Here is a 13,966-nt window from a genome sequence, read left to right as displayed (position 1 = left end):
CCTCACGTGCTCCGAGCTTCGTTGCGCTAAGGCACTCGTACACCGGCCCCCAGTTCAACCAAATCAGCAATAAGATTCAAAAGAGCCAAACGATGGCACCTGTATTTGTCGCGTTCAGTACCGAACCTGGACTGAACCGAGAGTTAGGAAACACTGTAGCTGTAGCACTTGAGGCTAATGCCGCGTAAATATCACGAAGAATTCGGAGTGAAGTCCGAATCTATCTTGATCAGACAGGTCACAATCCAATCACACTGAGAATGACGACACGTCCGTCGACGCCCATAATAGCGTTTGCAACGAGACATATCCGACAGGAAGAAAGAGTCATTTTGAAACTGTCAAAGGTACATCCGACCCATCGAGCTTTTTTCTTGCCTGCTTCAATTTTGTCGGCCAGGGCGTCGTCTGGCATTTTTCTTTCGTGCCAGAAAGCGTAGCAAACAGAACCCATTCCACGTCGCTTCGAGTCAAAATCCAAAATGCCTATCCGTCAATCCTGATTTGGAACGAAATTGGTCCGGCCGAGTGATGGTGAAAAAAGCATATTCGCCTTATGTAACTATACATCATTCTAATAACCGCATTTTTTGCACTACTATTTTTGGCTACTGGGCTGTCGTAGGCGCTCAGGACATGTGCAGTCTTTATTAACAGATAGTGTTTTTTTCAGCCTATTTTAGTAGTGTTTTGTCACGTTTGAATGTAGCATCCGGCTTTAACGAAAAGCCGACACCGAAAAGCATTACGCCCGCAGGGAACCATATGAGAATGCTTCAGTCCCCCTGCAAGATGTGAACTCACCAGCTTCAGATTGTGACCTACGTGCTTTGCCAACTGAGATATCTAGGGGTGGCGCAACGCGGTAGAGGGGATTAGAGCGATAAACTGGTCACTGAAAGAGACCCTCAACCGGTCGCCGCCATGTTGCGCATTTCTGACCACTAGGCACGTGACCTTATAATTTTAGGTCTAGATTTTAACGAAGTACCGCGCACTAATTGCATTTTGATATTTTATAATAGTAACGACGAGGTAGGTTATGTTTCGTGTGTTTTAGATCAAAATGTGTTTTTACGACAAGAACTCGAACAGCTTCGCAATGCGCTCCGCCGGATGCCGTGAGCAGCGGTGCTGTATTTTGGGTTTTTATGGGAGTTATGCTGAAGTCCAGGCGCAGACGGCGCAAAGAAGTAAGATGAACAATCAAGCATCGTTAAAAGCGCAAGTAATTAGGTCTATTGTGTCGAGGATTGGTTCAGTGATGATAGAAAACGTAGAGAAACGTGACGTACACCGTGCATGGTGATCTTTTGATATTGCCGAGCCGGTCCTATCTATTCGTAGTGTCGGTTGCGTCTAAAGTTAAGGTGAAACGAAGTATAGACGCTGATCTCTGGGGCTAGCAGTATCGAAAAATTGTTCACCATGTATTTTACAGCGATCGAAAATACAAAATTTAGCTTAGTTTTGCGGGAAGGCCTCAGGATTTGGTACCGTCAAGTGTCTAGTGGTCAAAATTTGACATGGCAGCAGCCAGGAAGGGCTCACTTTTCCTGGTGAATGGGATACCAGTTTTTCGCTATACCTCGTTGGGACGGTGGTCGGATCGCGCACAAAGCAAAGACTTTTGGAGTGGCGAGCGGGGAAGCGGTCAGGCGCTTTGCGGCATTTCCAGTCATTTCGCGCCATATCTCACGGCGCGTGTCAGAAAAGAGAGCGATTGTTTGGTAGGCGGTGCCGCTCAGACGCCCTTCCCTTCTTTCCTGGAAGGCCTATCACAGACTCTGTGATTACCTGTCTGTCACCATGATCAGGCTCATATATATTTTTTTTTTAGAAAAAGCCGTTTTCATATTCACGTTTACCGCAGCCAACGCTACAATCAGATGGTTTCAAGCAAGCAGCTCCAAAAGTGCACCGTCATGACATTCACTAATGTCTCTACGTTTAATATCGCCGGCTACACCAATCAGACACAAAGGAAAATCACGATTACGGCGCATTCTGTGTGCACGATTGGTTGAGTAGGGGGATACGTACAAACACGACGAACGCCGTCGCGTTGCACCTTTGGGGCTACCTGAAGAGCTGCACAGAATTGTAGCGTCGTCTGCGGTCGGGCTCACACTGAAAAGGAGGGTTAGAAAATAGCTCAGGCCGAAGAAGGCATCTACTATATTGCCGCACGCGCAGCTGGCCAAGTAGGCAGCGCGCGCGTCGCCTGACGGTTATCGTACCTGCATTCCACGCGAAAAACCATAGGTTCGATTCCTGGGAGCGACGCGTCCTTTGTTTATCTCTGCAATTTAGTGTTCTGGTAAAATCGAGAACCCTGGTGCTTGTACGAGGTCCGAATGTTCTACGCGTCGAACTTCCTGCGCCGATTATTCCAGAAGCCCACGCGTGTACATAAGGGGGTTCGCGTAGCGCGCCAGAGTCAGTTTATCGCCCCAGCGTTCGACTCTGCTGTCACGCCGACTTCGGAGTAACCTGCGGCGCTCTGCATTCGTTTGTTCCATTTTTATTTTTGGGCACAAGTTCGCCCCAATAGACGTGTCAGTTTCCCCAGTTTTTTTTTTCTTTCACCTTGTCATTCGTGACAAATCCCCTTAATTCTAGTCTAAAAAGTACGATTTTGAAACCCATGTTTTTTGTCAATATTTCTACGGCTTTTAGATCTTTTTTTTTTTTCCTGTCTCCAGATAGCTTGTTTACCCAACGAGAATTTCCATATTAGTCACCGACTAAATAAAAACGGCAGGTCGTTTCTTTCGAACGCCCATCCTCCAGCAAGCGCTCCATGCCTTCCATCGTACTTTGGCGTTCGCTTTAGGCGAACGAGACGCCGAAGCATCGTTGAAGGCAGGTAGCTCGTGATGGAGGCGAGACTCGTGAAGCTCCTTCTTGCCGTTCACAACTTGTCAGTGACTAATTGCGACTCCGACGACCTATAGGGGTGCCGCTATAGGGCAAATATGGCGGTCAATATCAAGGTCTCGCCGTGCCACACATGTGCAGCTCAACGCCGCAACTCTCGGGCTTCAAGAGACAAAAGACGGACTCAAAAAAAAATGGTGTGTCCCAAAGTTTAGTTTGCCAAGTTTCAACCCTGCGCGGTTGTGTCGGTGTAATCGAGCATACAGAGGCTCGTCCTTCTTCAGGAAAAAGTACCTAGCGCATCATAGCCTTAGATGCTTTTGCGCCACGGAAACCAGATCAATCGATCAATCAATCTCCAGAGAAGCTATGGAAGGATTGGACGGTCCGCGTACTGTCCGTCTTCGGGGGTGATGAACGTCGATAAACGCGCAATGACTGGTTCACGCAGCTGCGTAGATTTTATTCAAAGCAACACTGGGCAACACGCTGATACAACAGTAATGGCAGAGTCATCGGGACAACTGTTCCATCGCGCCAACCGCCGACAACTTGTAACCTCGGAAACCGAAAGTGACGAGCAGAAATTGCAAAAAGACCTGTTCCGTTTAGTTGAGCGTTTTCGTGCTACGTGCCGTACATTTCGCTGGAGCCGCGATTAGAAGCCAACTTCTTTCGAGCCTCACGGAGAGTATTTTCCTTGCTACAGTGAAGCATTTCAAGTAGTCTTCCCAAGTCTCCTACACTTGCGCTGTAGTCTGAGTGAAAGGCTGACATCGTAGGAGGAATAGCAAGATATATAATCGGAGCGCCTCTATTCGCCTTGAATAAATTTTCGAACGTGCCATCGCCAAGAGCTACTCCGTGTTTTCTCAAGTGTTCCCCCAAGAGCTTTTAGAATATCGCAAACCGCCAGCTGACGTACGAACAAAAACGTAACTTCTTTTTCAAGCGTGAAATGCGAAGGCCGGTTGTGAATAAAAAATGAGTAAAGTAAAAAAGTAAACGTCGGAGAGCTCCCGAATTCACAATTGCTCTGCACATTTTTCGCGTATAGGAAAGTGCCAAAGATTTCACTTCACTTTTTTGTGACGTGCGTTTTTGAAATCTTGTTTGAAGTTTTCGGTCTTTTTAAGAAACAAAAAGTTGTTTCCCTGCCAATTTGAGACGGCACCGAATAATATCTTCTTGAGTATTAGAAAAAAAATAGAAATGGAAATTTAAAAGCTCCAGTAAAAAGGAACTCCACCAATCTGAAAACTTTTCTTGACAAATCGACGTTCTCGAAAAGGGTGAGGGGAGGGGGGCGGGGGTTAGCCTGTAGAGACATTTTGATTGATCCACCGGCCTTGTTTGATTATCACTTTATTCACTTTTTATTGTTGTTTTAGAAGTTCCCTGAAGTTTGTCTACTCATTCTATGTCGTGAACAGGCTCCTGCACACTGTGGATATAAATTAACTCATCTAAATGTATCTTCTGGTAATGGCGCTACACTAAGCTAAGAATGCAAGCTGAGTGAGAAGGGCTGTTTTAGACTCTAATTTTATATACTTTTCTTAAGAATAAACAACAACAACAAAGAATACAAAACGCTACTTTGCATTTAATTTTTTTCATTTAGTTCGTTTGTTTGTTTGTTGTTTTTTCGCATAGGTTTATCAAACAGCACAGTGATGCTGTAGTTTCTCGGCCACGAAGGTTATACTTTGCTTTTATGAATAAGTTTGATTTTTCGGTCCAGCCTAAATTGTTTAGGCTTTTTTTATCCTCCACGGGCTTCTTTAAATTAGGCACTCCGTCACCAAACTTATCCGGCACGCGCGAACGGCGTCTTATCTCATTGAAGCACTAGCTTGCCATCAGCCTGAGAACTGATCAATAACGTATACGTTCAATAAAACAGTCCGAGCAAAAAACACTGCTCGCTCAATGCTGAAATCACTGCTGAACCGGGGACAGCACAGCAATTTTATTTTTGCCTTCGAGCCGATACACGTTTTAATCCTCATTCAGTAGAAACATCAAATGCTTAGTGATAAAACATCTAATCACTGGCTGTTTCGACGGTCATGTATGCATCATTGTGCGAAAAGATGGCGATAAGTATAGACCTTTTCTACGCGGGCGCCGCCATCTTGTGTCCCGGATTTTCCGGTATGCGCAAAAATATCGCTATTCAACTGAGAGAAGCTCACGCTTTAATCACGTCTGTCTCTCACTGTCTGCCATTTTCTATATTATTCTACTTTTTTCGGCTTGTAATACCTGGCTTTATTTTTATCCAGCATACCAGATTGGTCAACTACATGGCTGAGGAAGACGGTTAACGAAAAAGTGTTTTAGATTTGCCCACCGGCAAAATGTGGCAGTGTCCACGGATTAGCTGGTGGCCTTCCCTGCTCGGTCTGCTCCATCGAACGCCACATCAGAGAGCAGTCTTTCGACTGCCTCCTGGATAGCGCTCTCTTTGAGGTAAGACGCCATTTGCGTGGTCCGGATAAGTTTGGTGAACACTGTACAGACATTTAGGTGCAACGAATAATAGTATACTATTATTCGTTTTGCTTACGACAGTATAGACTAATTTCGCTCGTCAAACACAAAACGATAATAGGTCAAAGACAAGTGTTCCTTTTTATCAGTGCGTTCTTACGGTTAATCTGCGTTTATGACTGACCAGCAACGGAATCGAATAAAAAATATCGACTACAAACTAAAAAAAAAACATGCAAATAGCACTGTTTTATCTCTGCAGCAATCTAACAAACGTTTCCAACAGAATTGAGTCTTCTACCATGCACTTCCTCCACCATACAATAAGCTACTAGTTCTACCATACGCTAAGCTACCATATTCGCAACTCCAACGCCCTATAGGTGGCGGGGCGGTAGTTCCAAGATGGCGGAAGAGACGGGGATAGATTCTCCAGGATATCCCGTGCGCCTGCTCGCTGACGCTGTTCAGCGCGCTAAAAATGATTTATTTGTCTACAAATGCGAAGCTGTTAGAGAGGGATCATATTACAGGTGACGGAGATGCTGATGCACGTTAGGAAAACGAGCATGCTGATATTTAAAAGTGGTACAAGCCTCAAAGTGCGAAGCTTTGTGGTGAGCGAGCGCGTTTTAGGCACCGGCCACGCTACTGCTTGTGGGAGAATATTTTTGAGGGTGATGAAGATATGTTTGCGCTTTGCCTGGCCATTAGTGCTCTAAAAAGAGGGCCGCGAACGGTGACCGTCAAGCTTCGAAAGAGCAGCAATACACAGTATTGGTGTCTTCGCGTCACAGCCTCACAACTCGCTCCTCACCGACTCGGTTCTAGTGTGTTGCAACACGTAATCAAACTGCTGTATGGTTATTAGGGAGTTTTAGAATAACGTACGCAATTTTAGCGCACGCTAGCGCTAAATTTAGCGCTCTTATTAGCGCACGCGACGCAGGAGAGTTTTAGAATAGCGTTTCTCCGCCGCGACGCAAAAACCCAAGCATCTCGCGCTTGCGACGCCACCAAGATACAGTAAAAATTTTTATTTCACACACGAAATGGTGTAACTTTAGAAAAAAAACGAGTTTTTTGGTCCAGAGTAGCATTTTAATTTGTTTAAACATGAGAACGCGACGCGAGCGGTTGACCGGTCGTATCCGCTTACGTCGCCTCGGCAAGAGAGGTCTCGTGTACTGACCTTCGCACATCGTTCCTTCGCCGTGAAATGTTCGCGCGTCGCAAGCATCAAGTTGCCGGTGATCGCTGCCAAACCGAGTACAATGTCGTCCCGTATTGAAAATTGCAGTCGCGAGGATGCCGCCGACGTCGAACTCACGACGCCGCCAAAACAGCCGCCGACATAATCCTGGAAGCCGCCATTTTTTTTAACTGTGCTCGTCTTGGCTTTAGCCAACTTCTCATCACGAATCCTCCTTGGAGAAGCGCAAAGACTCTTTGCGTACGCACGCTATTTCCGAGAAATAGCGCGCGCTAAAATTGCGCACGCAAAGCGCAAAACCTGGTTTGCGTTCGGAGCATGCGCAGTGGCGACGACGCTATTCTTTGCGTGCGCAAAGCTTTAGCGTGCGCTATTCTAAAACTCCCTATTGATAAAAAGTTTGTTACCGCAGGCTACCGTGCGGTGTAGCATTACAACCGCAAGCTCGCGCTGCGCCTTTGAAGCACAATTTTCAGTGCGCGCCAGAAGCGTTGCCGTGCTCATCACTCTAAAAAAAATTAAAAAAAATGCTGTAGTCCTTACACACCTTGTCACATATACTACACTCCAAAACTTCAGTTCGCCATGCAGCCCACTGACGTGAAACTGACGGCCCCAACCTTTACGAGAGGCTTGATGACGGTGCGATATCAGATATTAAACAGCTAAAGTACGCCTCAAAGAGTGCTGAAAAACAAAACAAAAAACACTGAGATTTTGCAGTAGGGCCAAGAAAGCCCCGATTACTTTTTCTTTTACAGTTATTTACAATTACTTAAGCTATTTTAATAAGGTGCACAACTCGGCTATCAAGCCGCTCGTGAAAGTTGGTAGCGCCGGTTGAACGTGAGTGCGCTTTACGTCCAACTGAAGTTTAGGGGTGTCGTACGCTATGCAAAAACTGCCTATTAACATAATCGGCGTGTTTAGGGGTTTTATTTATTGCGCTGTCAAAAAAAAAATTAATATATACCGTACATTTGTTGTACGGTATTGTTTGCAACATTGCGGTCCCTCTGGCCAAAACTGCGCGTTCTAAGCTCTCGTCACAAACGGCTGGCTAACACAGACGCGCTTAAAATGCTTCGAGCATTTCTTTACTTGCTTTGTAATTACCTGAAAGCAAGCACGGGTATTCTGTCTTTTTAAAGGGCTCGGGAAGAAATGGTCATGTTCCTCGTAACGGCCCTTAAAACGCGAACCCATTCCCGATTTGTATTGCTCGACATACCGTTGCGCTACGAGTTTTCTCCTACTTATGGCAAAGAATAGACTTTACGTAAACCGTACTATATAGTTTTTATTAGCGGGAGCGTTTTCCGTCACGTTGAGCACAGATTGAGCTGGCAGCCATGCACAAGACCAGAAATCCGCAGCGTATGCATGCGATACACGAAAAGTCCCTAATGAAATTAGATCTCCCGGTACTTCGTGCAAGGCGGAGCAAAATAATTCCTTTTTTAACGCGCTCACTTTTTTCGTTAAAACAGCTTCACGCATCAAGGCCGGCGGTCTCTGCCACCGTTTCCGCGCCGCCGTCGCCGCTGCCGTCCCCGCTCCTCTGATTCTCCGTTCGTCCGCGGGAGGGCGAGCGACGCGCTGGAGTTGCGAATACCCTTCATGTGTATGGTAGCTCAGCACATTCGGTGTCTACAGGAGTTTGTCAGCATCGTCAAGTTGCTATATAGTGTGGGGGGGCCGCGAGGCCCTGCCACGTTATTTAAAGTGAGGACATAGAACGAGACAAGCGAACGACCTGTCTGCCTGTGATGGCGGCTTCAGAGCATTCTCTTGCACGCGCTCTCCGAGGCGCGTGCGCGTGCTGCGCCTCAAGCCATCTCTTTTATTTTCATGAGAAGAATGGATCTGTGGGTGCGTTGCACCCTACAGATATGCCCCCCCCCCCCCCCCCCTTAGCGAGGAGCCCCGACGAGCGATTAAAGAAAACGAAAAGAACAACGACAACACACAATTAGGGCGCTAGCTCTGGCCATGAGTTTGTCCAATGAACTTGACCAGACTTCCTGCGAGACTTCGGACTTTCCTCGCGCGTCTCACATGTGATGAGGTTCACGGGTGCGTGCTCGAGATGGGCTGGCTTTAGACGCTCGAGAGCGATGGTGTCTCGTCGTCCATTGATCTGTACAACGAAGCCACTTGGCTTCTTTTCCAGAACCGGGAACGGTCCCATATAGTGTGGTTGGAGCGGTTTCCGTCTGGCTGTTTGGCGCACGAACACATGCGTTGCACTGTACAAGTCCTGAGAGACGTAAGAAGTCTTGGCAGATACCGCGCGCGTAGGAACTGGTCGTAGGTCTGCAAAACCTCCTTCAGCTTTGTGGCGTAGTCTTCTGGCCTCGTGTTTGGACACGGGTCGACCTCGAAAAAGTCCGATGGTAATCGGAGGGTCGTCCCATAGACGAGTTCAGAGGTTGCACAGCCGAGGTCCTGCTTCAACGCCGTTCGAACTCCGAGTAAGACGAGTGGAAGCTGTTGTACCCATTCCTTGGAGTTCGCGTGGGCCATGAGCGCGGACTTGAGGTGTCGGTGGAAACGTTCCACCAGGCCGTTAGACTGCGGATGGTATGCAGTTGTCCGAGATCTCGTCATGCCTAGGATTCGGGACAACTCGGTGAACAAGTTGGATTCGAATTGACGCCCTCTGTCGGTGACGATTTCAGATGGGCATCCGAAGCGCGCCACCCAGGACGAGACGAATGCCTCGGCGACGGTGGCTGCAGTCATGTCGGGCAATGGTGTAGCTTCCGGCCACCTTGTGAAGCGGTCGATACAGGTCAGGATGTATCGTTGCCCTTGAGATGTTGGAAGGGGCCCGACCAGGTCTATGTGGACCTTGTCGAAACGGGCATCTGGTGGCAGGAAGCTCGTGGATGAAGGCACGGAATGACGGTGAACCTTGGCTCGTTGACATGCCAAGCAGGTCCGCACCCAGTCACGCACGTCGGACTTCAGCCGAGGCCAAACGTAGCGATTGGCCACTAGCTTCTGTGTTGCCTTCACGCCGGGATGCGACAACGAATGAATGGCATCAAAGAGCGGCCTTCGTAGCGCCATCGGAACGAATGGGCGATGCGTTCCTGTGGACGTGTCGCAGACGATGGTGATGCCTCCTGGGAACTCAACATCCTCTAGCTGGAGAGAGTTGTTTGATGTGCGGAGCTGCTGTAGCTCCTCGTCGGATGCCTGATGACGAGCCAGCAACGTGACGTCGAGTTGCGGAGCAGGCGAAGGTACGGCGTCAATTCGGCTTAGTACATCAGCGGGGACGTTTGATTTCCCTTTGATATGCCGGATGTCCGTCGTAAACTCCGACAAGAAGGCCAGCTGGCGGATCTCTCGAGGGGTATAGACAGAGCTTGAGTTGCGGATGGCGTAGGTGAGTGGTTTATGGTCCGTCCAGGTGACGAAGGGGCGACCTTCGACAAAGTGTCGAAAATGCCGGACGGCCAAGTACGCTGCGAGCAGTTCTCTTCCAAAGACGCTGTAGCGGGTCTGGGCGGGCTTTAACTTCTTGGAAAAGAAAGCTAGGGGCTGCCATTCACCGTCCACCTGTTGTTGTAGGACCGCCCCAACAGCCGTAGCTGAAGCATCTGTCATGATCGAGGTTCTGGCATCGTGTTGTGGATGTCGCAGAAGTACAGCGTCTGCATGTACAGTCTTTACTTCGCAGAAGGCTTGCTCCGCGTCTTCACTCCAAGGCAGGTTGGTAGTGGGGCACCATGACAGAACAGCACACGACAAAAGAGCACGCGACGAAACAGCACGGTCAAAACAGCACGCGTCAAAACAGCACAGCGTCAAAACAGCACGGCGACAAAACAGCACGCGTCAAAATAGCACGCGACAAAACAGCACAGCGTCAAAACGGCACAGCGATAGAAGAGCACGTGCCAAAACAGCACGGCGTCAAAACAGCACGGCGTCAAAACAGCACAGCGCCAAAACAGCGCAGCGTCAAAAGAGGTAATAGACAATATAGCTAGGGGTCGGCGTTTTCGGTTTTTATTATATTTAAATTCGGCGTATTTTTCTTTTTATTCTTAACATAAGTTTCGGTTTATTGCGCTGGATATTCGTAAACTCAGAAATTTCTCGGTTCTTTTCGGTTTATTGACGAAAACCAGTATACTGGACAAAATGCAATTTTTAAAAGCGTTTGTTTAAAATGTATAGTGAGGAAACCAGGTACTGGTTTTCTTATTTGTCGTCGTCGGTGACATCCGACGCGACCTGTTCTGCGAGACGCACTGGGACCCTATCATGATCTGACATTATTGTCGTGTCCTCGTATCTGTACACAGGACGAACATGAGCTTCACTAACACTTCGGTCGGAAAGGCAAATATCAAAATCCAGAAATTTGCAAGCATTGTAGTCAGTGCGTTTTCCCCCCATTTTCACGACTGCGAGAGTAGTAAACTCGCGCCGACCACAGAAACAACAATAAAACAATCGTATTTATGCCCTCCTCTAGTAGACAAAAGGTAGGGGTGTTAAAAAATGTGCCGCGTTTTCGACGCCCTTGATCTTCATTGTTCAGTTCACGATTAAAATCTCTTCTTTGAAGAAAGAATTTGGCACACAAGTCCCCATAAGGTGAAAAACCCAGATTTCGTTGTGAAGACCCCTGCGGCCCCGGAGCTTCTGTTGAAAGTTGAACCGTTCTCGGAGACAAGCTGAAAACTGCGCAAGGAAGTGGTCATACGGTCAGTAATGAGTCACCCCCCCCCCCTCCCCCTACCCCTCCAACGGATTTGGAAAAAGGAATTCGGCGTACTTTTACCGGTTTAATTCGGTTTAAGCCGAAGACGACCTAAATATAGCGTATGGAGTTGGCAGTTCTGCATTTGAGAAAAAACACTTGTATTGCGTTCATTTGACCTTTAGAATAACAAATATCAGAATTTTGTTTCAGTGCGACGCGCGGAAGAGCCATAAGAGCAATTTCAAAATAGGGCTGAAGCTCCGCCACCCTAGCCTTGGGCAAGGAAAAGATCCGTCAATGTCGTCACGTACAGCGACTTTCTTTCGCGTTTTCTCGCGTTTAACAATACTTGCGCAGCAAATGGTTTGGGTATTCGGGTTCACGGGGTAAAAATACACTAGCATTCACTTCTAACTAATTTTGTATAAGAACCTCCGTAGCTTCCCTTTTAAAAAATACACATCTCAAATGGAGGGTCTAGGCCAATTTGTCGAATCTATTCTATTGGGAGCAAGTTCGGAGTGGGGAGTATACTCGATGCGCACATGAAGGCTGCCTGGGCAGAACCGAAACCCCCGCTGATGCGTATTCTGGCTATTTCTCGAGCAGTTCTGCTCATTTTGACGCGCAAGTTTGCTAGTGATGTTTTCTACAATAAATGAATCAATCGCATGACAATGTGTTTTCGTTAGCTTTTAAAGAAAAAAAAAAAAAAAAAACATGTGCAACTACGGTGTGCTCAGCCCTGTAGAGCAACAGCATTGAGGCTGTGGCATGTTTCTGCTTCACCGGTTTCCACTCGATCGAAGCCTTCGTCGGCAATATTTTGTGACTTTAACTCAACTTCTCGCCTGCAAGCTCCAGTCGCGTGTTTCCGGGACATTTTATTCACGGCGAATGAACCCCACAGAATGCTACACCTTAAATACGCTGGACATTAAAGTCAACTTATCTTAGTGGTTCTATCAATGCATCTTAATCGGCGATCTCCCGCTTTTCTTTTTATTTTTTCTTGGGTGGGGGGGGGGGGGGGGGGGGGGGAGGGAGGGGTGACGTTTCACGTTTAGGTGGTAATTACTAAACGACGAGTACCACGGAGCCGCACCGGACCGCCGAAAACCAGACGGTTCATAACTTGAACGTATCGATTTCTTTTTCCTAGTACCTTTTCCTCTTTCGCTGGTTCTACAAAAAAAGACCAGGCAACGCGGCCAACATCGACGCGAAGATATCACCTCTAACTACCTAATCTCTTCAGAGATCAGCGTTGTTAAGTAGTAGTGACTACTGCTAACTTTATTTGTTTTTAGCAATCACGCAGCATCAGCACTCAGGAGAGTGACTTAGCAGTGACATAGGCAATAAACGCGGAAATAACCTAGCGACAATAAATAAAGGGGTCAAGAAGGTTCGAAATTATTCGCGTAAAGAGAGGTGAAGAGTGCGCAATAAGTTGCTACGTGTGTGCTGTTTTGTCGCTGTGCTGTTTTGTCGCTGTGCTGTTTTGGCACGTGCTCTTCTGTCGCTGTGCCGCTTTGACGCTGTGCTGTTTTGTCGCGTGCTATTTTGACGCATGCTGTTTTGTCGCCGTGCTGTTTTGACGTTCTGCTGTTTTGACGCGTGCTGTTTTGACCGTGCTATTTTGTCGCGTGCTGTTTTGTCGTGTGCTGTTCTGTCGCGTTCCCTGGTAGTGGCACGTGCACTCTTTGCTAGTAGAAAATCAAGAGGCTGGAGTAGCCTCGCGCAGTTCGGAATGAACCGGCGGTAAAAATTTACCAGGCCGAGGAACTGGCGAAGCTTTGTGATCGAGCTAGGTCTTGGAAAGTCCCTGATCACTTGCACTTTCGACGGCAAAGGTCTGATGCCGTGTCGGTCCAGTCGATGTCCCAGAAACTCGAGTTCTGATCTCCCAAACTCACTTTTTGCGGCGTTGATGATGATGCCGTGGTCTGAGAGTCTTTGGAAAAGAAGATGGAGGTGGTTGGTGTGCTCCTCCTTTGTCGAGCTAGCGACCAACAAGTCGTCAACGTAGGCAAATACGAAGGGAAGCCCGCGCGTGACAGCGTCGATGAATCTCTGGAATGTTTGAGCCGCATTACTGAGGCCAAAGGGCATGCGGAGAAACTCAAACAGACCAAACGGAGTTGTAATAGCTGTCTTTGGGATGTCTTCGTCAGCGACGGGGATCTGGTGGTACGCGCGGGTAAGGTCAACCTTCGAAAAAATGGTCGCGCCTTGGAGGTTGACAGTAAAGTCCTGAATGTTTGGGAGGGGGTATCTATCGGGCACTGTGCTCTTGTTCAGTGCGCGATAGTCGCCACACGGTCTCCAATCTCCGTTCTTCTTGGACACCATGTGTAGGGGAGACGCCCAGCTGCTTGACGAAGGTCGGATAATTCCAAGCTCGAGCATGTGCTCAAATTCTTCGCGAGCGATGCGGAGTTTCTCTGGAGCCAGACGACGGGGTCGGAAGTGAACCGGTGCGCCCGTTGTTTCGATGTGATGGTGGACATCGTGCGAAACCGGTCTAGTCCAGTCAGGAGCTCGCGTGAGGCTTGGAAAATCCTGGAGAGGAGGTCGGAATGGCCCGTCGATGTTAGAGCAGACTGACGCGAATCCTGCGGTGTCAGTTGTTCAGACGCCTTGCACGG

Source organism: Ixodes scapularis, unplaced genomic scaffold (assembly GCF_016920785.2).
Source record: "Ixodes scapularis isolate PalLabHiFi unplaced genomic scaffold, ASM1692078v2 PGA_scaffold6__148_contigs__length_123643588, whole genome shotgun sequence".
Lineage (NCBI taxonomy): Eukaryota > Metazoa > Arthropoda > Arachnida > Ixodida > Ixodidae > Ixodes > Ixodes scapularis.
Note: the sequence above shows the minus strand (reverse complement) of the source record.